General features: G+C 32.8%; 1 protein-coding gene across 5 annotated transcripts in view; it reads right to left on the bottom strand.

The window, feature by feature from the left end:
- The window catches only part of LOC106025422 (histone H1.8-like), a 112645-nt gene that overhangs the window by 41092 nt on the left and 45914 nt on the right, over positions 1 to 25639 (bottom strand). Inside the window, exons 1-3 of one of the 5 annotated variants that reach the window (XM_063259724.1) lie at positions 6915 to 7086; positions 2846 to 2909; positions 1995 to 2095 (exon numbers count right to left, since the gene is read on the bottom strand). The exons of 2 other annotated variants lie outside the window; for them this stretch is intronic. The gene's annotated coding sequence lies outside the window, so the exon portion shown is untranslated. Of the gene's footprint in view, positions 1 to 1994; positions 2096 to 2845; positions 2910 to 3523; positions 3837 to 6914; positions 7087 to 25639 lie in introns of those variants that run through there. 2 more of the 5 variants (XM_063259722.1, XM_063259723.1) reach the window with 2 other exon arrangements.

The following is a 25639-nucleotide window of genomic DNA, read 5'->3' as shown; positions in this document are numbered from 1 at the left end:
CAGATACTTTATTTGATATTTCTGCTATTCTGTTTCATATTAAACCTTCTTCTACAGACTTACATTCAGATCAGACAAAAAGATAAGCAATAAAGGTGAATAACAAGCAAATATCACTATGCATAAAAGCAAAATAAATGGTATGAAAAAATATCATGGTAAAATTTTCAATATTTAAATGGAAAATAGGTAATATGGAGAACTAGACCGGACACTTTAATATGTGTGGTTGAAATAGCAAGTCTTAATTTTGCATAGCAGGGCTAAGAAAGTTTTTATGTGGAAGTGAGAGATCTGTAGATTCACCTCTAGAACTGTTCCATCCATGGTGTATGACTAGTGAGAATATCTGAGCACTAGTGGAAAGCTCACACACAAAGTACAAGCTTCACACATTCCAGTGAAAGACAAGAGATGGCAGACTGGTGAGAAGAAATAAGACAGAGAATAGGCCGAGTAAGGGAGAGAAAGTGAAAGAAGGAAGCTTGGATGTATTCTCCTCAAAAGATGTTTGTTTGGTTTTTGGTTTTTATTTATAAGAATTATACAATTAGACATACATATAATAATTTAGAAATATTTAAACTTATAACCCTATGTTACTTTAAATCATATTGTGCTAATGCATGTTTGAAAACATTTGCAACAGTTTTAAGGAATTAGATATATAATACAAAAGAGTTCTGTAATAATGTTCTTAAATTGTTTAATATATGCATGCTTTTATCCATTCATTCAAAAAGAATTACCCAATAAAATCTAATACTTGCCATCAAATTTACAACTTTGCAAAATAGTTGTCATTATTTATATATTCCTCTAGATTTTTGTGTTTTAATATGTTCTTAAAGCTATTTAGATAATCAATAGTTTTCATTTGAGTGCTTTTTATGTTAAGAAAGAAAAAGGACAATTTCAAAGATATATTCCATTTTGTTATTTTATATTTCACATACTTTCAATTAAAAAAAGATTAAAGCTAAATGGATATTCCACATTTTAAAGCACATTTTAACTGTTATAAAGAAATATATTTAGAACAGAAGTGGTATTATAAAAGCAATGCATTGGTATCAATAAAAACTGGATAATAAAGATTTGCTTGTGTTGCATGAAAAATATATGATGTGATTCCATGAAAATTATGAGTTACACTTGCACTTAAATGTACCTTATTATATGGTATGTAAATGGCTAAGAAAACCAGAAATAAGTTAAATAAGTTTGCCACTATAAAATCATCCTACATTTCTGTGAAAATAATACTATTTTTCAAAATTATTTATATTTCACATAGTGAAATTCTCCCATGACGTATGTTCTCATTGTGTCTGTTATCAAATGAAGTTATCTTACCACACTAAAGTTAATGTGCTATCAATTTGTTTGCAGCGTGTTGCAAAGATCATTAAAACCAGGGTTATAAACCACTAAAAGGAGTGCTAAATGTTCTGATGTTTTGTATAAAAGTTGTTCTTGCATTACCCCCACCACACAGCTGATAGATAAGAACTTAAAAAGTCTACCATTTATCACTAATATACATATTACAAACTTTAAGCTTCAAAAGTAATGATGATAAATCCACAAATCTATAAGATATTAAAATAAATGCACCTGTGAGTATTTGACTATTCTGAAAACAAAGAAAGTAGTTTATGAATTGTTGTGTTATAGTTTAGTTTAATATAGGATTAAAGAAGCAAGAGGCCTTCTGGGATGGCAGGAGGATGGTGACACATCTTCTCTGATATTTGGAATCCAGATGCTAGAAGAGCGCAAGGGGAAGAAGAGAGAAGTGACTTCCCAGGACTGAGCAAGTATCTAAGGTGAGAATTAGGGCCCACAGAGAGAGAAAGGAGAGGGACCAAGTGCAGACATGGGAAGTGAGGAGTGGCACTTTCTCTCTGAGCTGTAGTGTGGGAGGGGTGGCTCAAACCTATAGAGGTACACTGACTACTGGTGACTACAGAGAGCTCCAAAGAGAAACACACCAGCAGAATGGAACAATGGATGCTGCAAACTGCTGTGCCTGGTGAATAACTCAGTTTCACTTCAGAGATGATGACCATAATAAAGGTCATGATTAGTGAATCTAGAAAAGAGAAAGAAAAAAATAGAGGAGCTTAGGAAAATGAAGAAAGCCATAAAATCCCAACATAAGAAAGAAATGTAATCCATGAAACAGATTCAATCAGATATCCAGGATTGAAATATGTGTAGCAGAATGAACCATTATCAGGACAGAGTATCAGATCTGGAAGACAGGATTATGTCGTGGTCATGAAAATAAAGGGTTCTTAAAAATAGCAAAGGGCTGTGAATATATCAATACAACATTTGCTAGATGATGCAAAGAAAAATAACTTAAGATTGACTGAGTCAGTGATAAAACAGAAGACAGCACAAATAATATAAAAATGTATCCAAAGAAGTAATGGCAGAAACTTGTTGAGCATGTAAAAAGAATTTTACAAACAGATAACTGAGACACATACAACTCCAGTTACCCAAGATATATATATAAATCTACCCGAAGGTGTATAATAGTAAGGATTCCAGGAATTCAACACAGGAATGGAATATTAAAAGTTCATACATAAAGAAACAATTCACTTACAAAGGAAAGCCCACCAAAATTACAGCAGTCATCTCAATTTAAACCCAAATGCCAGTGTACTCAACTATAAAAAATGAATATTAAATACATGAAAAATCAGATAAGCACTAATGCAATTGTAATGGGGGGACTCAATGCCCTATAGTCAGATATAAACTAGACCAAAAAGATCAACAAACTCTCAAAAATGCATCAAATTTTTGAAAAAGTGAATTTAAGTGATACCTGCAGAGTGTTGTATCCCACAACATCAGAATACATATTTTTTCAGATGCATTCAGAACTTTCTCTAAAAGAGAACACATATTGGTTCATAAAACAAGCTTGAGTAAATTTAAAGGAACTGAAATTATTCCATGCATATTGTCTGATCATAGTGCAATGAAATTGGCAATCACTGGCAAAAGAAACCAATAAAACTACTTAAAAACATGCAAATTAAATAACATTTCAGAGACATGCAACTCTTTAATGAAATTCAAAGTGAATCTACTCTCCCAAATTCATTCCTGGAAATAAGCATCACCATGAAACCAAAACCAGTAAAGGACCTAATGAAGAAACAGAGATACGGGCAAATCTTCCAAATGAATATAGATGTAAAAATCTTCATAAGATATTGGCAAACAGAATACAGCAAATCATCAAGATTACACAGAACAAGCAAGGATCATCCAATGGATGCAGGATGGTTGAAAATAAGTATATTAACGAATTTAATACACAATATTAACACAGCTAAGGACAAAAATGGCATGATCATCTCAACACATGCATAAAAAGCATTTGAAAAGTCAAATATGCAAACATGGGAAAAACAACAAAAAGTTGGCATAGATAATCTTTATCTGATACAACATTTATGAGATCTATGAGAAACCAACAGCCAAACCAACAGCATACTGAATGGTCAAGAACTGAAAGAATTCCTGTGAAATGAGGAACAAGACAAGGGTGTCCACTGCCAGGAATCCTGTTTAATATAGTTCTGGAAGCATTAACTGGAACAACTAGACAAGAGAAAAAATTAAAAGGAATAAGGATAGGAAAAGAAGAAGTTAAATTGTGAGTATTGTGATTGACATGATACTCTACATAGAAGACCCCATAAACAGTACCAAAATAATTCCAAATTTAATAAAAAATTCACTACTGTAGTTGCAAAGAAAGTCAACATGCAAAAATCAAAAACATCCCTATATAGGAATAGGATACTCACTGAGAGGAAAATTATGGAAATAACCTTTCAAAATTGCATCCAAAACATTTAAATATTTAAGTTTCAATGTAAGGAAAGAAGTAAAATACTTTACATTGAAACATACAGTACTCAGAAAAAAAAGAGACTGAAGATGATATGAAAAAAATGGAAAGATTTTCCTTGTTCTTGGGAAGAAAGAACACATACAATTAAAATGGCCATCCTATAAAAATGATTTACAGATTTAATGCAGTCTTGGTCAAAATATCAATATCATACATTACAGATTTGGAGGAAACAATGCTAAAATTCATTTGGAAGCTGAAGTGATAAGCAAAACCCATTCTTGGAAACAAAGGCAAGGTAGGATGGCATCACAATCCTTGACTTCAATTATAGTATCAAGCTACAGTGACAAAACAGTATGGTAAGGGGGAAATAACAGACCCATAAATCAATTGAACACACTAGCATATACAGAAACAATTCCAAACACAGTCAGCCACCTTATCTTTGACAAAGGAGCCAAACAGTTTCATTGTAAAAAATACACCTACTTAATAAATTATACTGGAAAAACTAGCTTTCCACTTGACAGATTAAAACTAGACCCATATTTTCATGATACACTAAACTAAAATTGATCTGGATCAAATCCCTAATTATTAAAACAGAAACATGAAATCTGCTAGAAGACTAAATAGAACATCGAATAGATAGAACTCATGAAGATATGGAAAAGACATTATGAATGTTGCAGAGAAAGTATCACAAAGAACTTACAAAAGGGATCTAATCTTATTAAAAATCTTTGCACAACAAAAGAAACCAACAGAGTGGGAAGAAACCAGAGAGTGGAAAAATATTCCAGATAAAGCACTAGCTAGATAGCTAGAATACGTAAAGAATTTAAAAAGTTCAGACCTGGCAAATTTCTTTAAAAAATAATTTTCCTTTTTATCGGTACCGGGGATCGAACTCACTACTGCCTGCTTGCAAGGCAGGCCCTTATGTCGCTGAGCTAAATCCCCAGCCCCAGACCTGGCAAATTTAATGATGCATTCCAGAAATGGACATTTGGAATGAATACATAACTGCTCAGATGAAGAATTAGAAATTGCAAATAAATATACCAAAACAAACTGACAGTTGTGGTCATTCAAGAGATGCAAATTACAATAACATTGAGGTTCCATCTTACTCTAGAAAAAATGGCTGCTAATCAGAAATCAACAAATAGCAAATTCTGGTGGGGCTATGTGGAAAAGGAAACCATCTCCGTTCCTGTTGAAAGTATAGACTGGTGCAACAATTATGGAAACCAGCAGAGAGATCCTTCAAAAAACTAAAACTAGGCTTTGTTGGTTGCTTACCAAAAGAATTAAAAGCATCATACCACAGCAATATATGCACACCCATGTTTATAGGAGCACAGTTCACAATAGCTAATTCTTGAAAATACCCCAGCTTCCCATCAGCCTATAAATGAATAAACTACATGTAGTTTTTTATACAATGGATGTGACTGATATTTGAAACATTTCTATATCCGTGAACGCCCTTTGAGATGATACTCTATCCGTGAACGCACCTTGAGATGATACTCTTAAATGAAATAAATTGTGCACACATGTGTAACTTTTTTCCTCTGGTGTGAGAAACTGAAAGTATAAATAAGGACCAAAATGTATAATAGATAGTGTGAAATAGGAATAAAATGTTCAAATTGAAGTGAAAATTAGGAAGGGGGATGGGGAAATGGAGGAGAGGAAGAGGACAAAAAGAGAAAAGGAGGAATCAATAGAAACAAAGCTTTTGTAAATAAGCAGGGGAAAAGGAGTGAAATGGAAGAGAGAAAAATACAAACATAAAGAGGAGTCAAGGTGTATCATGTCTAACAGCTCCTGCCTGGAAAGTGTGAGTTTGATTCTCAGTACAAAGAAAAGAAAACATCATTTACAGGTACAAGTTCCTCCATGATGAATGTGGACATCATGTATATATAAAATACAGCAATAAAACTGATTTAAAATAAAAAGTAAATAAGTAAACAGCAAAACAGTTACTTTAGGTACTATGATTACTTTTTAATTATACATTTATGAGTTTGAGAATTATTTTTGTGTGTCATTTTGCATGTATTATGTCATAAATACTATTCTACTCATTCATGTTCTTACTTATTAATTCTCCAGCAAACAAAATTTTAAAGAAAAATTGATACGCAGATTTTAAAATAAAAGAAACATTATGCAGATTTCCAATTATCTGATACTTCTAAGAAAATAGTTTCATTGACTAGCAGTTTAATGTTACTGTATAAAATATAATATTACAAGTATTTAAGCAATTTGAAATTTTTGACTGTATTCATTGAGAATTATATAATATTACAAGTATTTAAGAAGCAATTTGAAATTTTTGACTATTAATTCATTGATAATTAAAAATGTTAACAATTTCTTGATATTAATGATTATAGCATCAATTTATTAATTAAAATTTAAATTTTAAAATATTATGTTTTTCTAGTATTGTCAGCGTTTAACATCTTTAATAAATACATAACATGTTGAGATTCCATAGTTAGACATTAAAAGTAAGCTACTGGAAAATGTCAGTTGCTTTCTAACCCAACCCAGTGCTGACTGTGTCCTTACTGGGCTGTAAATATTCCATGGTTTTTGTGGTGTGAGAAGCCAAAAGTTTAAATAAGGATCAAAATTTTAACAGGTTTTGGGAAAAGGGAAAACAGTGGTCACATGAGAAGGAGGACAAGGCACTGGGGTTGGGAGTGGCAAGAGAGAAAGAATAGAAGGAAACAATGGAAATGTAACTTGTAAATCAAGAAGAGAAGAGGGACTGCAGGGAGGGGAGGGGACAGGAAGAAAAGGAGCAGCAGGAGTACACATATAGGCTCAGCTTTCCTATGATGAATGTTATCACTGTATACTAAATGTACCAATAAAAAATTAGAAAAAACTATAGCCTTACTGCTTAATCAATGAAAATGAAAGCTTTCCAGGGAGTGGACACCAGAAACTGATACTGTTCCCAGATTCACATTATAATGGCTTATTGAGAAAGAATCACCGTTGAAATTGGCAGAGTGAGGTCATAGGAAGTGAATCTTCACCACTTGTCTACTAACTCAGAATTGAGATCAAATGGTAGAAAGCATAATTCCAAGGATCTTCCACACTTGATGTCCACAGGTGACAACTACATCTAATCTATGAACAGATGAAAAGTACAAAGTTTCTGATGATTAAAGAAAGTAAGGGGGGGGGTGTAAATGTAATACCTATCACATTAGAATTCTAAGTTTGTAAACATTTTTAGTTTTAGTTTGCTTTTAAGATTATACATATATATATATATATATATATATATATATTATAATCAGCATCACTAGAAATTATTGAGTAGAGTCTCTTTGTTATTGGGAATGTAATATAATAGTTACTAATATTGGATAATCTCAGTAATCAGAAGATATCAATCTCACATGAAGAAACCCATATGTTAGTCAATTAAGTACTCTTTGCTCAATTATGAAAAGTAAGAAATTACACTTCACCTCACCTGTTCTATTCTACCATCTTTACAGAAGAATGTAGCAAGTGAAGCAAAAAAAGAAAGTGACAAGTATATGAAATAGAAAATAAAGCACATATCTTAGAAAATGATGACCCTATATGTAGGGAAAGATAAACAACATCAAATAGAATATTATGAAGAAAATTCAGCCAACTCAAAAACAATTAAAAATCAATTGTACTTATATATTCCAGCATCCAAGCATTGAATATGTAAACTGGCTCTTTATATCATAAAAAAGTGCCATTAGAGGGGAATAAACATCTGTCATAGTGTCTTGATTGTACTCATTTCTGCCCAGTGGTCCATGTCTCTCTGTCAGCGTTCTTTATCTTTCTAGAATGAACCTAATTTATTTCTTATTCTAATTCATTCTTTGGTCAAAATATTTTACTTTGCTGTTAATTTCACCATTGATTCTGTAGAAACTGGGTTTAAGTGTATATAGACCTATTTATCATTATGAACTAGAAAGTCAGAGATGAATTTTGAATGAAAAAAATATCATTGGTTAACAAATGCCATTAAAATGAATATTATGAAATTGCAATTTTCTAGAAAAATTAAAGAAAATAAAATAAACCATTAAACAGATATATTTTCATGAAGTAGATGAATATTACAAATTAATGAAATAATACATGATTTAGGCTTTCTAGTAAGAGTCAAAAACAAAATGATTGAAGTACCAATAATTTCTTTTAAAACAAGTATGAGGGGAAAACATGCTATTATCAGCTAAAACAATGTCATATTTTCTGTACATAATATCATTTAACATTCTTTAAAATGGTACATGGATAGAAATAATAATTAATATAATCATTCATATTCTAATACTTTAAATAGTGTTCATCTTTTGTCCTCATCCATAAAAGCTGTGAAAAATAATGCAAAAAAATTACAAGAGAAAACATTGCAAATTTAGATAGTAAAAATATTATTTAGTTTTAAGTCTCTAAATTAGAATACTTTTTGCATATAAAATGTGCATGGTTTGCTTAGTTTATGATAATCATTGTTCACACCACATAATGCATTTTTCCTTAAGCAAAATGAACCATGTAATATAATGCAGGCATACTATATAAGTAAAATAAACAGTGTTTCTGAAATTCTAATAAAGAAACAGCAAATAATCCAGTAAAATGCTTTGTTATATAATGCCAATCACACTAAAAATGTTGAAAATTAGAAAACATCATCACCAGATATAATGTAATGAAGTAGATACCATGTACATGGGGGCCCACTGTAAAGTGGTGATTAGTAAAGAATTCTGAATTGAAATAAATTAAATTTAAATAAATTTATAGCTCAATTCCTCAACTGTATTAGTTGCATTTCAAATGCTCATGAAGCACAAGAGGCTAATGTTCATGGCTACCATAATAGATCATGAAGAAAAATGGGAATTGCCATTCTCACAAAAATTCTTATTTTATAGTGTCCATTATAGGCACATAATTTGTTTCTACTTAAAACACTTGTCTTAGAACATTTTTCTATGTTTTGTTCACTTTTAAAATTTGCTTTTTTGGTTGAAATTTTCTTATTATTTTAGGCTGAAAATATAAAGAAGATAGAGATTTGAGGTTTATACTGAACACTTGATCAGCTGGCAGAGGCCTCAGCAGCATCTTTCCCCACCTGGAGGATTTTGGAGGGCTGGAAGAGTGCAGGTGAACCTTCCCACCACCAAAGGGAAGCTGGTTGGGTCTGCAAGATCCCCTGTAACACAGTAGGACCCCGGCTGTAGTGTACTCCATGGACAGGCAAGTCCAGTGGCCTGGAAATGTATGAACCTGCAGCAACAATATTGGCTAAAGTTTGTATCATATCAATATGCCTAGGCTTGTTAGCTCAGGAAGAATCCAGGACCAACCCAACTGACCGTGCAGGAGGAATTTAGGTGACTGGCCTGTCTCCTACAGTGTGGGGCTCAGCAAGTAGGTGAATATTAGCCAAAGTATGACACTGACTGAAACACACACAAAGGATTGACAGAACTAGTGGGATTGAAATGATTGAAATATAAACCAAGAAGCTAAAATGACAATATAAAAAACAAAATGCAGTCTCAGACTTCCAGCCCATCTGGAACAAGTACAGGAGATACTGACATAGAAGACATTGAAGAAACATAATTTAAATTTTTGTAAAAACACCAAGTAAAGTAAAGAAACAAATCCATGAGGCTATAGAGAAAATCAGATCAGAAATAATCTCTAAGCTAATGTAACAAATGACAACCTTAATGAAGGAATTTTTTACCTCAGCTAGAGAAGACATAGATGAATAAAGGAACACAGATGCACATAGGAAAATGATAGACATTTTGAAAGAATAATATAAGACATAAAATGCATGAAGCAGATACAAAGAGATATCCAGGAAATTAAAATTCTATTGAAATCTGGCAAAATAGCTTGAACAAAAATGAAGATAGACTTTCAGATCCTGAAGACACAATTGTAGCTACTGATAAACAATGAAAAAAATCTCTTAAAAATATCAGAGAACCATGAAATAACAGTTCAACACCTCCAAGATGATACAAAGAAAAGTAAGGTAAAACTGATTAGATATCAATTAAAAAGCAGAAGTCAACACAAGTGATATAAAAAGAAACTATTTGAATAAGAGCAGAAAATTGCCAAAGCATGTTGACAGAATCCGAAATACAGGTAACTGAGGCATATAGAATCCCAAAAAGGTATAACCAAAATAAATATACACCCAAATATATAATCATCAAGATTCCAGAAATTCAGCCCCCCAAAAATCCCAGAATGGTAAAAATTGTTAGACCAAAGATACGGGTCACATATAAAGGAAAGTTTATTTCTGAATCACACTGACTTCTGAATACAAACCTTCAAGTCAAGGAGAGTTCAGTAAAGGTTTTTGAGTCCTTAAAAATCAAATTAAAACAGCTTGCTGCCCAGATTGAGATAACCTACAAAAGTGTCTTTCAAAAATAAGAGACATAAGATATTTCCATGACAAAGAACAAATGAAGAAATTCATGTCCGCCAAAACAATCCTAGAAAGGTTACTGGAAGACATGCTAGATAGAGATAAAAATGACTACAAAAATAGAAAGAAGCCACTGGACAAGACAAACAAAGAAAAGGGAAAAACAAGTAAAAAAAAAAAAAAACACAAAAAAGCTAGGCCAATACTTTATCAGTTATAATCATCAATGTAAATGGCCTCAATTCACTAATCCAAAAAAAAAATTGTCAGAATGGGTCATGAAACAAGATCCAAAGATATGTATACAAGAAACACATTTAACTCAAAAAGAAATTCATGCTCTGAAAGTCAAAATATTGAAAGCAGTACTCTATGCAACAGGAACCCAGAAAAGAAATGGTAGATACTCTCTTCACAGATAAACTGAACTTAAAACCAAAAATGACCACCTGAGATAGAGAAAGTGACTGCATACTTGCTAGGGGAAAAGTTCAAGGGGAAGGGTTAACAGTCTTAAATATGTATGCATCCAACATGGGAGTGCCCAAGTATACAAGAAAAATATCAATAGACAGGAAACATCAAATATGCAGTAACACAAGGATAACAGGGGCATAATAACCCATTATCACAAAGGGATAGATCAAAAGACAGAATGTCAGCAAAGAAATAGCAGAAATGAATCAAACCTGTTAACAAATGGATTTAATAGATGTTTACAGAGGGTTCCACCCAACAACATCAGAATACACATTCTCTTCAGCTGCACGTGGGATGTTCTCCAAAATTGAACACGTACTATCCATGGAAGATGCCTAAGCAAGTGCAAAGGAACTAACATTATCCCATGCATATTATCTGAACATAATGCAATGAAATTGGAAACTAATGGCAAAGAAGCTACAAAAACTACATAGACACACAAAAATTAAATAACCCCCTCTTGAACAACCAATGTGTCACAGATAAAATTAAAGAACAAATTGAACAATATCTACAGTTAAATGAAAATGCAGATATAACGTACTTAAACCTGTGGGATGCGATGAAAGCAATCCTAAGAAGGAAATATGGCAGTGAATTCTCATTTCAGGAAAACAGAACAGCACAAATGAGCAATCTGCAAGTCAAGACCAAAGCTCATAGAAGGGAAGAAATTGTAAAGATCAGAGTAGAACTTAATGTAATTGAGACTAAGAAAATAGTACAAAGAATTAATTGAGTTGGTTCTTTGAAACAATCAACAAAATTGGTAAAACCCTAGCCAACGTTATCAAGAAAAGATAAGAAAAAACTCAAATGTATGCAATGAGAAATTAAAAGGATGAAATCACTACAGATCATGTGGAAATTCAGAAGATCTTCATTAATCACTTTAAAGGCCTTTACTCATGCTGGAAAACACAGAAGAAATGGATAGATTCCTAGAAACTCACCAGTTAGCAAAGCTGAATCGAGAAGATACAAAAAATTTGAATAACCTACTATCAACTACTGAAATCAAATATGTAATTAAAAACTTACTAACAAATAAAAATCCTTGTGGATTTATGGCTGAATTCTAGAAGAAATTTAGAGAAGATTTAATGTTAATACTCTTCAAACTCTCTAATGAAACTGAAAGGGTAACAACGCTCCCTACCCCATTCCTGGAGGCAAGCACCATTCTGATACTGAAACCAGAGAAAAACTCAACCAAACAGGAGAACCACAGGCCAATCTCTCTAACGAACATAGATGCAAAAATTCTCAATAAAATAGCAGACAGAATGCAGCAAATCATTTAGAAGATTATACATCATGACCAAGTAGGATTCATCCCAGGAATGGGTCAGTATATGCAAACCAAAAAACATAATGCACCACATCAAAAGAGCCAAAGACAAAAATCATATGGTCATAGCAATAGATGTAGAAAATGCTTTTGATAAAGTCCAATAGTCATTCATGATAAAAACTCCACAGAAAACCAGTATAAACAGTCTCTACCTCGATATGAGAAAAAGCATCTATGACAAACCAATAGCCAATATCATACAAAATAGACAAAACCTGGAAGCTTTCACTATAAAGTCAGGAACAAGAGAAGGTCATCCAATATCACCACTCCTTCAATACAGTTTTGGTAACAGTAACCAGAGCAGTAGACAAGAGAGAGAAATAAAACAAAGATAGGAAAGAATAAGTTAAATTATCATTATTTGTAAATGGCATGATACTCTACATAGCAGACCCCAAAAACTCCACCAAATGAGTAGACTAAATAAGTAAATTCAGTAGCATAGCTGGATACAAAGTTAGTACCAAAAATTAACAGCATTTCTGTACACAAAAACCAAATTGACTGAGAGAAGTATTGTAGAAATAACACTTTCACAATAGCATCCAAAAAAATGAAATACCTTGGAATAAATCTAAGAAAGTACATAAACCATCTGTATACTGCAAATTACAAATTACAGTATGCTTTGCTCATGGATAGAAAGACCCAATATTGTGAAAATATGGTCATACTCCCAAAACTGTTACACAAATTGCAATGCAATTCTGATCAAAATACCATTAGCATACCTCACAGATATAGAGAAAACATTTCTAAAAATCATTTAGAAACAGAAAAGATCTAGGATAGCAAAACCAATCCTGAGAAACAAAGGCAATGCAGGAGGCATCATGATCCTAGATTTGAAATTCTACTACAAAGGGACTCTAATAAAATCAGTATGGTACTGGCAAGGAAAAAGACATAAGGAACAATATACTAAAGTAGAAGATGAGTACAGAACTGTAAAGACATTCAGCCACTTCATTTTTGGCAAAGGAGTCAAACATGGTCACTTGGCAAAAGGCTTTGTAATAAATAGTGCTGAAAAAACTGGCTTTCTACAGCCAAACACTAAAATTAGACACATGTCTATCACCATGAAATAAATTAAAATCAAAATATATCAAAGATCTAAATATTAAACAGAAAAACTAAATCTAATGGAAGACAATGTACATAGAAATCTTGAAGACGGGTAAGCAGTGATTTGATGAACAAAATGTAAACTGCACACGAAATACTTCAAAGAATCAACAACTGGGATCTCAATTTATTAAAGAGTTTTACACATCAAAAGAAATCAATGCAGTGAAAAGAAAACACACAGAATGGAAAAAAATTATCTAAGTTTCCCTCAGACAAAAAACTTCTATCTAGAACATGTAAAGAATTGAAAAAAAATATGATATCTAAATTCAAAGATGTAATCCAAATAAAGGCATTTTAGAAGAATATACACATCTCAGATAAAGAAGTACAAATGGCAAGTAAATACATGGAAAAATATTCAACATCACTGGTCATTTGAGAAATGCAAATTTAAAAAGCACTGATATTTCATCTCACTCCAAAAAAAAAATGGTTTTCATGAAGAAATCAATCAATAACAAATGTTGGCATTGCTATGGGATAAAGGAACCCTTATGCCCAGTTGGTGGGAGTGTAGACTGCTCCAATCACTGTGGAGATTCCTCAAAAGGAGGTTCATTGCTAACCAGCTATTCTCCTTCTGGGTATTTTCCAAGAAAAAGTTAAAACAACATACCACATAAAAGTTGTGCCATCTCTCAACAGTTCCACAATCTGTAACAATAGAGCATTTGGGGACATTTAAGATTCTGTCTTAGTTACCTTTCCCTCATTGTTGAGACAAAATACTTGACACCCAAAGTTGAGAAGATGACCGGAGCCGCGGGAGACAGGAGGCCAGACTCGAGCAGGATCAGCTCTCAAAGTTTATTGCGTACAGCAAACCGGACCTAACAAGGTCCGCCACCCTCAACGTTGGTTCCTCTTCCGCCCGTTGGGGGCAGGAACAACCTCTTATAAGGGGAAGCAGTATCCAATCACAGAGAAGCGCGCCTAACAAGCTGATAGGCTAGCGTCACGGGTAACTGGGCAGACATGACAATTTGGCGGGCTTGTTCAGGCCGGGAAGAACCCGGAAGCCGGAAATGGGCGCCATCATAGGCGGCTTCCCACAAGAAGAGAAGGTTTATTTCTTACAGTTTTGGGGGTTTCAATGCATACTGAGCTAGCTCCCAGGCAGAGTGGCATGGTAGGCTCGCAGTTCATGTCCACCACAAACAGCAATAACAAACAGAAAAAGAAGGAAAACACACCTTCTTTCTACTGTTAGAGTGTGCTGGCTCCACTCCTGGCAGCTCTTACACCACCAATCCCAGTGCTAGACAATGAACCAATCATGAACACTACTAGATTCACCTGCATCCACATGGGATTATTACTTGCTTCCTTTAAGAGTAGTGGATTTAAACATTTGAAGACAGCAAATAATTTGCTCTACTGAAGTCAGATTGTGAATTTCAACAAGAACAATCCTCTAAACAAGTATATGAAAAATTAAAAGATGTATTATCGGTTGGCACTAGTGGCTTTCTAGTTGCCATGAGCCACATTTTCCCATAAACAATATGAAAACCTCTGATGCAAAGCTGTCCAACATTGTCCTATACATCTTACCTTCCCTACAAAGGGACACAGATCTTGTCTTCTTGTTAGGTCTTTTCCCTTTAATCACTATGTAGGAATACATATAAAATTATAATAATAATAAATGTGACAAAATTACGAACTCAAAGAATATTTCCCAATGCCTTGTCATTGCTCCACCTCCCTAAATAGTCATCTACATTAAGAGATTTTATAAAGACTGCTGGAGTGTGTCCTACTTAGTATTGTTCCTTTGAAGTGCAGCTCATTCTTTATCTACAGATTCAAATTTTTCTGAAACTAAAATCATATCTACAAACGTAATAGAATTTCTTCCTGTGATGTCCTTACTGTCACTCAATAGGTAATTCTTACGTTAAATACAGATGTTTCCTTGAGCATCATAAGGTTCTGACTGACTTAAGCAGTTCTCACAAAGACTAGACTCAAGTGAAGAAGCAGCATGTGAAATGAGAAATGGGATGGGAAGTGACAAAATGAGTGGGTACAGGTGAACAAAAGCCCTTGAAGGATTCTTTTCACACACATGACTAATGCTCTGCAGTCAAAGCCTTTACAGTGTACACTATGTTCTTTGTAGTTGAGTTTTACACTGATTTAGCAAATATCCCCAGGCTGGGGATATAGCTCAGCAGCACACAGTCTGCTTGGCAAGTGCAAGGTCATGAGTTCAACTCCTAGAAGTAAAAAAACAAACAAAAAAAAACAGTATTTCCTATATAGATTGATGCTTTTATATCATCATTGCCATATTTGCCACTTTTGATTCATCAGTAAATTAGATCTTTTTGTTTTGAAAATGTATTAAAATTATTCATTTTAAAATACATTTTATTCAGTTGGCTTTGTATAATTTTGATGATTTGGTACAATATATTTTAGTTAATAAACATGATCATGAATGTACAGTTCATACTGAAAATTATTTGATAAGACATATAAAATATAATAAGAATTAAATTAAATAAGATTAAATTAAATTAAATTAAATTAAATATAAAATGTTAGAAACCAATATTTTAAAATATTTCACATAACTATTTCAAAATATGTGTTAATTATATTTGTACCAACTCCCTTCAAAGAATGTGATCATTATGTGCTACAAAATCATGCTGATAAAAGATAAAATGTTGAGAAAAAATTTTTAAAATATATTCAAAATCAAATTTAAGTAAGGTAAACATACACAAATTCAATCATGGAGTGCTCTTAATTTCACACAGATTTTAAAGTTATTTACAGTGCCTTTAGTGCAAATATCTTTCATTAAGTTGCATAATATTTCTAGTTTAAAACATGTTTTAATTACTTATTTTTTAATGTTGCTCTAGATAATTTTAGCTTAATGATGCTGCACTTCTTAAGAAATGTCAGGGTAGTTGAATTGCAATTTTAAATTTTTACATGAGAAGATATACCTGTCAATCATTCAAAATTGCTTTTAGGTTTAATGAATACATTTCCAATACTTAGGAAACAACCAAAGTAAAGACTGTTGAGAGGACCTTGATGTAGAAAAATAAGAATGAGTTTGAATATTTAAGAGTAATAAAATTATTCTGTTGCATATATTTTCTTGTGTTTAAAAAATGTTTTGACCTGGACGTGGTGGTGCTTGCCTGTAACCCTAGCATGTAGCAGGCTGAGGCAGGAGGATTCCTATGTGTTTGGGGCCAGCCTGGGCTACAGGGTGATTTCAAGGCCAGCCTGAACTGCATAGCAAGGCCCTGTCACAAAAAAGATAAACAAAGATTTTGATTATAATCAAATTAACATCATTTAAAATATCTGTGGCTTATACATTATTCACTTCTAATCAAACTGTAGGTCTAAATATCAAAGTGTTACTTTAAACATGAATGTTACCATGTTTCATTATCAATAGTAATGTTTTAAATGATAGAATTCATCTAGATATAGAAAAATATCCATATAATATATTAGGATTTGATTGACCTGTTTGCAAAATGAAAATTACATATTTATTTACATTTACTAGATGATGCTTCACACATTTAAAACAAACTTTCTTGTCAATCTGATGTGAAACACACAAAAGAAAAGCTGTTAAAACTTTCCCTGTGGGGCAGCTTTTGTGCTACTTATTTCACTAGAGCTAGTGAACGTATCGAGCTACTTTTTTTCACCCACAGGGTCTTAACTCTCGTTTCCAGGACTCTGCCTTCTAACTACAATGCCCTATTACTCACCACCTCTCCTATGAAAATTTTTAGTTTGATATGGTATCTTTCTCACAATTAATAGAGTGAGCATGTGCTCATTGATTTCCTCTTACTCTTTTTCCCTCCACTTGATTCTGAATGGGAAATAGAATTTACTCTCCACTGAAACATCCACAGTAGAATTTAAACTACAAAAGAATTCATCAGAAGTTCAGTCTACTTTTGCAACAGGATTTTTAAGTTTCAGTGAAATAAAAATCAAATCATTTACAACCTCAAGAATGGTGTCTGAAAAGCAGCTGAGTTTTAGAAACATGTTATGGTACATAATGGAAAAAGAGAGAGAGAGACAGACAGAGACAGAGAGACAGACAGAGAGAGAGACAGACAGAGAGAGACAGAGAGAGAGACAGAGAGATAGAGAGACAGAGACAGAGAGAGAAAGAGAGATGTAGGTATATATAAACATTACAGAAAGACACAAAAGTTACTTTTGAAAATAAAGTCTACAAGTAAATTAAAATTCATATTTTGTCTTTCAAAAAGACAAAGCAGAAGAAATAGTAACTGAGAGAGGAAATAATAGCCAAAATAATTTTAATGCTTGAATCCTAATAACAAGTTTATGCTCTAATATGAAAAGACATTTCATATCTGTCCTCCCAAAGAAAAATACGAAAGTTTGTAGATACAAAATTTTAAACTGAATGTGTGCAATATTTCAGACAATAGTAATGAGGGATATAGGAAGAAAAATACTCTGGAAATAATTCAGTATTGACTGATATGAAACTTGAATCTATTCTATAAAATAGAATGTATGTATAGTATGTATACCCTAGGAAAACTAAAATGCGTAAAAGAATATATTGTTATCTTACAAGGAGTTGTTCAAGTTATAAAATCAAAGCATAAAAAATGATCAATCAAACAATGACAGCACCAAATATTGTTTGATGAGCTAACAAAAAATTAGTAGTATGGTTATCTACCTTGCACTGGTTTTGCTTTTTTTCTTTAAATAAAAAATAATATATTAGTGTATAATTCTGAATATAATTTAGGAAATAAGTAAATTAAAATCATTTACGGTAATATGAAAATTACTTTTAAATGCAATGATGTAAGAAAATTTCAAGAAAAAAGTGAAATAAACACCAGATTTCCACTTATGTACAATGTACAAGCATAAAATACAATCTTTATGCTTATAAATACATTTAAAATCATAAAACATAATATGCATTACAGACATGAGACTTGAAAGAGTAGTTATCTTGGGATATCTTAGGTACAAATAACATTACTAATATACTATTTAATGGATTTTGTATCCAAAAATAGTTTTATTTTTATCATTTTTTTCACAAAGTATTTATTTTTAAACATGAAAATGACAAGAAACTATTACTCCTCATATGTGCAAAGAAGACAAAAGCAATAAAAAGGTGCTTTAATGAAATACACTAACATTAGATAAATAAGAGAAAATGTTATCCATTAAAATGTCAAGAACTTTTTAATATTTCCTGACTGACTAACAGACAATCATAAAACCAAAAGATGCGAACCCTGGAGTAATTTCCATACTGCAACTGCAGCTTGTCCCTCTGACCACACCTTTCCTCTCAGTGCCATCCCCCTTCTGTTTCACCCTTTTCTTGTGAAACAGTTGGCAGAATACCAGCAAAGATGTGGAGATGATCCTTCTAACTCACTTGGGTAAAGCTCCAAAGTAACATAAAGCACAGATCTCCAGGAATCAGGCAAGTGTGGTGGGTTCTTGATCTTTAATCTTATTGCTCAGAGAAATTATTTACTAAACACTGGAAATGTAATAAAAACCAGGAATCATGCAAGTCAGTGACAAAGTTAATAAAAAATTTTATCCAAAATAGTAGTGTTAACTATATTTATATTTAATTAGCCTCAACAATAAATAAATCACACTTTTGCCTAAAATTGTAAACTACATAACAGTACCAAATTAAAGATAACATAGTCTACTAGCAGTAGCTTTTCTCTAATCACCAATTCTAAAATTTGAGTCTGTGAAAATTCAGATTCACACTGTTGGTATTAAATATAAATTTTAGGTCCTGCATTATGTTTTCCTAATTCACAGAAAATATTGTTTTCAAAATTGTTAATTCTATGCAACTCCTATAAAATGATCACTTATTTGCAAATTAAACAGATTTATGATTCCTTGACAAATAATCATGTTAAAAACCAAATGACAACAAAAGTAACAGAAATTATGCCACATCATATTTATAATGTAAATTCTCAAAAAAGACTCATTGCATAATCAATAATATGAGAGCTGTTCAAATTTCACTTCAGTCTCTAGTGTTCCCACTGTCCTCATTTCTAAACTTTATGTACTGATTGTTTTCACCTGGGAACAACGTGATGAAAACTAAATAAAACACTTAAGGTTAAAAAAAGGAGGTAAACAATGAGTAACTGTTAGATATTCAACAATTTTATTACTTAGGTATTTATGTTAATACACTTTTTATTTTGTAAGCATGTTCATGAAACACTTATTTCATGTTTCCACAAGGTGAATTGCTAAATACTTAACTCAACTGTAGTATTTTTTTCCACAATACAAAGGGTACATAGGAACAATTAAAACATGTTTTTATGCCTCTCCTAGGTGCCTTTGATAACATCCTCTGTTAAAGGCCTTTTTCATTCCACTAATTAAGGGCTAAGATTGAGTTCAGTAGTGAGAATTATATGCAGTTAATTTGGGACCTCTTGGAGGATTCTGTAGTTCATTACTATCTTATCAGGCCACGAAATTCTTTTGCTATATGAAGAAAAGTCTCGCGTTAGTTACCTGCTGCTGAAAGTATCTGGCTATCCCCCGTCTCTGTACTGTATTGCCTTTTTAAGAGAATCCACTTGTAACACTTCTTGTTCTGAACTCTTTTTTGTCAAATTATGATTACACGTGGATACTGAGTGCTGCTAACCAAGCAGCTGTCCTCACTGGAGGCTGGCAACAAAGGGGGTGCCAATTATTTTCTACAGAAAATCTTCAGGAAAAACAACCCTTGATGTGAAAAAGCTGCACTTTCATTACTCTCTGGTCCCATGTCAATATTTCTTTAAGTAATTGACTACAAGTCATAATTAACCAAGTGGGGACTACCAAGTTTTAACAACTTAAAAACAGCTCGACTATAGTTTCAAACACATGTTTCTTTCTTTCCTAAGAGAGTGAAAAAGTAAAAGATACAGTTAACACTCAAACTAATTTATTTTTATATATTTTATAATCAATATCATGATAAAAGAAACATCAACAACCTATGCAATAAAAGAATCTTGATGTTAATTTTTTTTAGTTAAAGGAAAGACACTGGAGGCTGAGTCAATGATATCTGAAAATGATTTATGCTTCAGTGTCTGAAATTCCGTAACAGTCAAGCACACAATGATCTAAGTGAACAGCTAAAATCTGATTATCCATGAGTAGTAACTAAAAAGGCCGCACAGAGAAAATCTTTGCCAGTAGATGAAACCTTCATGTTTTTAAATTTTATTAATCAATTTTTCAAAAAAACATAGGGGTAACAAAGCTTTTAGACTTAAATCCTGTGAAAGTATTATTTTTCACTCTTAGAAGAATGCTTAACAGACATCAACTTTCTCAATCTTGATTTTGAAGTAAGCTTAGCAGGAAAGAGCTTCAGCTAAATGGAAAGTGTATTAGAGTTTTAAATGCTTGATTGTCTTTCACGGATATAAATCAGTGTCTAGTTTCTGATTCCAACTTTATTTTTGGATAGTTATCCCAATTATAAATGCTTGTAGTTTCATGATAGTGTGTTTCTGGGCACATTGTTTTCTATTTAAAGCATTCCTTCTCAAAAACCAAACACTGTGGAAATTGAGTAGGTTCAAGAAGTAATTGTGGTGAATTAAAGAAACTTTATACAACACAACACATAGTAACTTGTGTTGTAAATGCTGAGGTCCATTTAAAGCACCTGAAGACAAAGTTTTAGTATCACAAGATTCCTCTCTTCAAAAGTTACTTTATCATTTTTCTAAAGTAGAAAATAGTATGAGGAGCCAGAGGCATAAGCAAGTCAATGGTAATGTCCAGGCAAACAATAAAGTAACAAGAGGAAATGTAACTCGTGAAGTAAAGAATGATAGTAAAATGAAGTTGTCATGATATCTTCAGTCACATTTCATAGCAATGTTTTGTGTGGCATTGTGAGTAGTCAAATAATATCAATAAAAAGGAAGTTGCTTTAAATATCAAACATCTACATTTAATAAAAATGTTGGCCATAATATAATGATAATTTCCATATGGGTCAAGGGAGAATGAGAAGTTGTCAGTCAAAAGATACCAATTTTCACTACACAAAGGAAGTAAGTCCAAGAGATCTAGACATTAACATGTAAGTGACTATAGTGAAAAATATTGTATACTTCACAATCACTGAGAATTAACTTAAATCTTCTCACCACCAAATAATAAATATGCATGATGATTATTGAACACATTGGCCTTTGAAAATCTATACATATATGAAAATATCAAATGTAATATATGCATGCATATATATACATATATTAAAAATAAGTGCAAAAATTAGTGGTCAGATGGTATGTTCATGAATTTGGAACATCAAAAGTTGCCAAATGATGTTATATTCTAAAGGATTTGTTATGAAACCATTAACATACTGTTTCTTCATATAGCAAAAGAATTTCGTGGCCTGATAAGATAGTAATGAACTACAGAATCCTCCAAGAGGTCCCAAATTAACTGCATATAATTCTCACTACTGAACCCAATCTTAGCCCTTAATTAGTGGAATGAAAAAGGCCTTTAACGGAGTACATTTTCCATACAGTCTTTTAAGTGTGTTTCTGTTAATACCATTTCCTGTGCTGTACCATGTCACTGGCCTATGAAGATGATGTCCCTGGCTTGCATAGTGTGAAGCTACTGTGGTCGCATAGTCCTATTCTGACACTTGGGACAGAGTCTTCTGAAAGGATGGACAAGAGGTGGGAACAAAGCCCCAACAGGAAAAAACTACATGACTGCTACAAAGAAAGATAATGCGACTGTGTTTCAGCGGCCATTTGCATATTGTAAATTTTGCTCTAAGTGCTAATCTCATTAAAATTAAAAAATAAATTATAAAACTTTTATTATTATTATTATTATTTTGTACCAGGAATTAAACTCAGGACCTCATGCTTGCCAGACAGGCATTGTTCCACTGAGCTATATTCCCACAAACTAATGCTTACTAAAAATAGTTACATGCAGTTTATTAGCTAAATACCTTGATTCTGTATGTAAATAGCTTTCACTTATGGTTAAATTACTTTTAGTCAGCTCTATTTGACACACTAAGTATCACTTTTCTCCCATCAAAGCAAGCATGTTGTTTAGTTCCTATTTATAGCAATAAATTGCAACTTAGATCCAGAATGTCACTTCAGGGTCACCATATTAGGTAAGCCATATTTCCTTCAAGTTCCATGAATGATTATTTATAGTATTTGTAGTTTAATTAAAAAAAAAACTAAGAAAATTGCTAGTGACCTCCATCTGGGTCTTGCTTCAGATGTAATTCCTTTTACTTTACTGCTGATCTGAGATTTCAGATTCATTTTTAAAGCCATGATATATTTTTTTTCAAAAATTTCTGTGAAGTTTATCCATAGTTCAGCTTTTAAAGGATGTAGAAAAATGAACTAATAATCGTTGAAAAGAAATTGATGTTTTAGCACTACAAAAGACACAGCTCAAGATTAATAGCCTGCTCCATTATCTGTTAATGCCTTAGTTCTTTTTATACAAAAATATTTCCTTAAAATTGTCATTTTCAATGATTAAAGATATTTATTTTTCTTTCCTTTTTCGGCATAATGTTTGCTTTATTCATGTAATAGGAAAACCAACATTGTGGAAGAAAAAGAAAAGGTCCAATAAATTCTAATCCTCTGGGTCGCAGAGACCTATTGGAAATGCCATCATGCCACAAAATGTCTTCCTGTGTCATCACTGCAGTAGCATCTGGCCACATTTGAACACACAGAGCTCAGGTCAAAGGACGGGAATAACGAAGAGAGGGATATTCTGTCTAACACATAACTTAGACGATTAGAAGTACACTACATATCAGGTAATACAGTACACTGACTACAAAAGCAAACATACTAAAAGAAAAAAGTGGTTGACAATAAAGCAAATATTTTTAAATTACACACTTAAATTTTTATTTAGCAGCACAAAGAGGCATCTAAATTTATGATGCAGGTAAACACAATAAGAGTGCGTATAAGACCATTATTTTTTCCTAGCAAATGTTAAAATTACAAGATACCTACCACATAATTATGATGCTACGGAGCAGAGGTGATTATAAATTCAAAAGTGCTGTATATGTCACTTAACATAGTACTTTTGCTTTCTAGTAAAAAAGAAAAGTAATAAAATGAAATCATGTTGGGACTGGGGATTGGCAAGTACGAGGTTTTAAGTTTGATACTCTGCCTGGTACACACATATACACACATACACAAGAAGAAATCATGCTGACATTTTTAAATTAAACTCCATACTTCCACATTCAATAATACTAGTTTAATTAGCACTCATGTTGTTGATTAAAAGATAAACAATGAGCTGGGATTTAGCTCAGCAGCACAAGCACCTGCTTGGCAAGTGCAAGGTGGTGAGTTCAATCCCTGGTACAAAAACAAACAAACAAAAAGATAAACAATGAAAAGTCAGTTGTTTCTGTGATATAAAGAAAATTACTGAATTTTAATCTTAACATACTGCCAGAACCACTAACAAGTACTATCCTATTGGGACTAATATTTAACTGTTAATTTTTCAAAGATTTTACTGGGTGATATATACACAATATTATATTAAATTATATATATGTATTTATTCTTTTAAAATTGTGTCTGTTCATCTGCATTACCAACTTGTAAAGATGAAGAGACTTTGAAAGAAGTGATTGGATTGTGAGGATATCAACCTCATCAATGGGTGAGTTTATCATTGAGTTTACAACGAAGTGGGCTTTAGGGTGTGGGTCCGGCTGGAGGAAGCAGGCCACAGAGACAGGACCTCGGGGACTGCATCTGTCCATCAACTCTCTTTGGCTTTGCCCTGTTCTCCCACCCTTCTGGGATATTTTGAGCTGTCTTCCTGTGAATGCTCTACTGCCATGATATTTGAGCCTTAAAGTTAACCAATCATGATTTGAAAACTCTGAAAATGTGAACCAAAATAAGCTTTTCTTTTAAATTATGAGGTTTGGAAGTTTTGTCCAACAACAGAAAAGTGAACAGTTCAGAAAATTTCCAATAGAGAAGTGGGGTCATTACTGTAACTACACATGACCATGGGGCTCAGAAGCCTTTGTAACTATTTCTCAGGAGGAATGTGTGATTTGGTGATGTGGGCTTCAGACTCCTAGAAAGCTATAAACAGAGACTGATAGATGATTATCACAGTAGCTCAGAAGCTCTGAATGTTAAACAGAATTTAGAATAAAAATTGTACTCAAGAAGCTTTAGACTTCTGATGGAAAAAGAGAATTCTTTTGACAATTGGACAAGAGACCAAAATGCTATATTCTTACAAATCATTTTTCTACAGTTTATCCACACGCTAAAATTATGTAAGGTGGAGTTCAAGGATGATGCATTAATTGGTCTGGTGGAGCAAAAATACTATAAGACCAGCATCCCTGCCTGCTACGAGATCCTGAGAGGCTGCTGAGTCCCTGGGAGTGGAGTGAAGCTGCAGTGGATACCACAGAAACTTGGAGATGCCAGGAAAATGGAACATGGTCCAAAAAGTTATGAGCAAGGAGCAGAACCAGCAGAAGAATGAGGTCATGGTGTATTTGAAGATCAAATGTATTTGAAAGATATAAGGTTATTGAGAGATTAATCATAGTTTAAAGATGTGTAATTAAGTGTCAAATTGATAAAGTGATAGTCTTCAATCAGTTGAGCTTCACTGTAGTCTTGACTGGACTGAGAGACCCCGGGGGAGGTGTTAGATTGTGAGGGCAATAACTTCATTAAAACTGAGTTTGTATTTGAATGGGCTTTTAGGACTTGGGGTATAGTTTAAGAAAATGGGTCAAGAGAGCATAACCTTGCGGACTATATTAGTCACTGAAACTTTTTTCTTTGGCTCTTTGTAATCTGCTCTGCTTTCCAAATGCCATGAGTGTAGCAGCTTTCCTCTGTGATGCTTTTCCACCAGGGGGACTGAAATCTCTGAAAGTATGGGCCAAAATGAAGCTCTGTGAATTTAGATTGTAAATGTGAGAAATTTTTGCCCCCGAACAGAAAAGCGACAAATGTGATTCTCAAACAATCATAAAATTCAGATATCTATCTACCTAATATATTGTATGCTCTAAATACATTAAACACTAACAATCAGTAAACTGAACATTTTCAGTAAGAATATATATATGTATATATATATACATATATATATATATATT

This window comes from Cavia porcellus, unplaced genomic scaffold (genome assembly GCF_034190915.1).
Source record: "Cavia porcellus strain 051 isolate PalLab524CR breed Dunkin Hartley unplaced genomic scaffold, mCavPor4.1 scaffold_13, whole genome shotgun sequence".
NCBI lineage: Eukaryota > Metazoa > Chordata > Mammalia > Rodentia > Caviidae > Cavia > Cavia porcellus.
Note: the sequence above shows the minus strand (reverse complement) of the source record. Positions and strands in the feature narration are given on the sequence as shown.